At 41.8% G+C, this 3,657-nt stretch overlaps 1 non-coding gene across 1 annotated transcript; it reads right to left on the bottom strand.

Annotated features, from left to right (window-relative positions):
• Positions 1-2,946: 2,946 nt before the first annotated feature.
• Trnas-cga (transfer RNA serine (anticodon CGA)) lies at positions 2,947-3,020 on the bottom strand. Its single transcript has one exon. It is a non-coding gene; the product is annotated as a tRNA-Ser (tRNA).
• Between the last annotated feature and the right edge of the window lie 637 nt (positions 3,021-3,657).

The raw sequence follows: 3,657 nt of genomic DNA, 5'->3' as shown, positions 1-3,657 counted from the left end.
GCCAGATTGTTTATTCTTTGTGAGATATCATCGGACACTCTCTGCATCGACTTGTCAACTTTATTTGTCTGCTGGATTAATTTTTCGTCTATTTGTTCGCCTAGCTCGCGGATCGATTTTTCAGATTTCTGCGTCATTTGTTCGCCTAGCTCGCGGATCGATTTTTCGGATTCTTTTTGTTCTCGGAACAATTTTTCTGATAATTCTTTTTGTTCTCGGAACGATTTTTCTGATGCTTCTTTTTGTTCTCGGAACGATTCTTTATTTTGTTGTAATAAGGCTTTCACGAGTTCTGCCAAATCAATTTGGTTAGTTGGAGGCACATTAATTTGTGGCTCTGATGTGAGGCCGTTCGTGCTGTTTTGCATTTCGTCTGAAGTATTCCCCATTGCATTTTCGGAACCGCCCGACGCGTTAATATTGGAAATCAAATTATCCCCTTGGTCCATGTTGCTTAAGTTGTCGGACCGCTTACTTTTAGCTTGGTTACGTGTCAGCATTAGTGCAATTCACACCCAGTACGCAACACACTAATCACAATAAATGTGTCCCCCAAAAATTACGACAGTCACACGAAAGATACCCAACCTAGTACGCACTTTTTCATACGCAAAACAAATTTTTATCTTTGTTCGAAACAGTGGAATTTACAAGCGAGAAAAAAAAACACACATATATAGAACAAACAAATATAGAAAACAAAACAAGACAAACAACACAACGCCGCTCAACAATGCCGTGAATCTTTTGAACGTCTGCTCAGAAACAACGCAAAAGTTGTTTGAGCGCTGTAGGGAAAAAAAATTAAGATTATACAACGCTTGCAATCTAACGTCTCAGAGATTCCAGAGTCTAGCGGAATCACAGAACAGGGTCGCCATGTGAAAGATTGTAACTCTAATTTGCTTTGCTGAATATGGCGTAAGATTGTGACTTGAATTTGGTATGCTGAAATCGGGTGCTAATTAGACCATGAAAGCGGTTTAAAACTGTGAGCTGTCTTGGGAGGTTAACCGTGCGTTTACTGGGCCACTGTTTCACGACTGGGTAACTAGTCTAGGTTTACCACATTACCAATCAGACTATCATTGATTATAATCTTTTTACAGTCATACAACAACCGGTAATATATCTATATAAAAGGAGAATTTAAATAAAAAGAAAGAAATCAGTTTATATTTGCAAATTTATTTTAAAGATTGTTCATTGAAATTTCAGCATATTATACGTGAGTTATAACTGAGCTGGTGCCTTATTTACGATTGTGAGACTGTGAGACTGGAATATTACGGAACACATAAAATATGGACCCAAGATTTGGGAGACTGGATATAACACTGCATTCATAAAACAACACACAAAGAACATTGAAACACATGCAACAGAAAGTTAACCACAACCAATAGATTCAAATTTTCAGTTAAAGAAATTACTTTCATAGCACAATCCTGTCCGTCTTGTAATTACCCTTCACGTGGTCAACTTGGTTTACAGAAAGCGTATAACTCCACAATAATTTAGATAATAAAAATAAATTAGATCAAAAAGCAAATTACAAAACAAAAGCCTCGAACTGGTTACTAACGTCTTACTACTAACCTGATGGGTCAAACAGTTATATAAGCACGTGGTACTGGTCTCACAAAGTACACGCCACGTGGGTTGAACATAAAGAAAAGTTGGTATATTCAAAATCTTTTCAAGACGATACGTTATAATCACACAAGCATTTGCCTTTAAGATTGATCTTACTTAGAGTTACTGACCAACACGTGGTTCCACTTTACTCACAAAGTAATAACAAAGCAACTACCGCAAATTAATCTGAACTGGACACGAGAATTACACTCCGCTGCAATTAAAGATAACCTTAGCTATTTTAAAGCTAACCCGAAATAAAATGATTAAATTCTCAGTTAAGCTGAACTTAACAAATCCATTGTCCTATGGACTTAACAGACACGCGCTTAGCCGGAGATCTTACCACTTCAGACGCTCGCTACCGCCAGACTGCTACTGCTGGACTGCCCTGCGCTACCACTGGACTCCAACTGCCGACTACCACTGAACTACCCAGCGTGCTCCTGAGAGTCGCTCACAAAGACAAACGGAAGGCGCCAGAGGGGCAGCTTCCTATACCAACATGACAGGGGACGGACCGGACCATACTAAGAATGGAAACCTCTCTGCTTTTAGGAACCGTAGCTACCTGTTTCAACGTTGGTCCTACTGTTCTCTAGCAGACAGCCTTGTCTGCTACCCTCAAGCATGCAGCTACAAACACATTTCATCATTCATCCTCTCACACAGAAGGGAAGGGGGATGACAGTATCTTATCATACACAGTATATAAAAGAAAGCGGATGTAGGTTCCGTATGAGACTGTGTGACATGAATTACATATAAGAATTACATATAAACTGTGCTTTAAAGTGTAGTAGTGTGAGAGATCGTTCTTGTTTACATGTAAAAGTAACACGTTCCACTACTCAGTCTCCTCCCAGATAGTCAGAAACGCCACAGTAAATTTAGAAGAGGAATTTATTCCTTAAAAGACAACAAATTTGAGAAATTAAACATGAAAGGAATCCAACAGAGACCTTTCAAGCTCTTACTTTGTTCATCAGGCGACAGTGCGGAACTGTATCGAACGTCTTCCGGAAGTCAAGGAGTATGGCATCTACCTAAGAGCCTGTATGTAATATTTTCTGGGTCTCATGAATAAATAAAGCGAGTTGGGTCTCACACGATCGCTGTTTTCGGAATCCATGTTGATTCCTACAGAGTAGATTCTGGGTTTCCAGAAACGACATGATACACGAGCAAAAAACATGTTCTAAAATTCTACAACAGATCGGTGTCAGAGATATGGGTCTATAGAATGAGATTTTCACTCTGCAGCGGAGTGTGCGATGATATGAAACTTCCTGGCAGATTAAAACTGTGTGCACCGACCGAGACTCGAACTCGGGACCTTTGCCTTTCGTGGGCAAGTGCTCTACCATCTGAGCTACCGAAGCACGACTCGCGCCCGCTCCTCGCAGCTTTAGTTCTGCCTGTATCTCGTCCCCTACCTTCCAAACTTTACAGAAGCTCTCCTGCGAAACTTGCAGAACCAGCACTCCTGAAGAAAGGATACTGCGGAGACATGGCTTAGCCACAGCCTGGGGGATGTTTCCAGAATGAGATTTTCACTCTGCAGCGGAGTGTGCGCTGATATGAAACTTCCTGGCAGATTAAAACTGTGTGCACCGACCGAGACTCGAACTCGGGACCTTTGCCTTTCGCGGGCAAGTGCTCTACCATCTGAGCTAGCGAAGCATGACTCCCGCCCGGTCCTCACAGCTTTAGTTCTGCCAGTATCTCGTCTCCTGCCTTCCAAACTTTACAGAAGCTCTCCTGCGAACCTTGCAGAACTAGCACGCCTGAAAGAAAGGATACTGCACACAGATTTAATCTGCCAGGAAGTTTCATATCAGCGCACACTCCGCTGCAGAGTGAAGATCTCATTCTGGAAACATCCCCCAGGCTGTGGCTAAGCCATGTGTCCGCAGTATCCTTTCTTTCAGGAGTGCTAGTTATGCAAGGTTCGCAGGAGAGCTTCTGTAAAGTTTGGAAGGTAGGAGACGAGATACTAGCAGAACTAAAGCTGTGAGA

This window comes from Schistocerca nitens, chromosome 7 (genome assembly GCF_023898315.1).
Source record: "Schistocerca nitens isolate TAMUIC-IGC-003100 chromosome 7, iqSchNite1.1, whole genome shotgun sequence".
Lineage (NCBI taxonomy): Eukaryota > Metazoa > Arthropoda > Insecta > Orthoptera > Acrididae > Schistocerca > Schistocerca nitens.
This window is presented reverse-complemented; position numbering and strand designations above follow the sequence as displayed.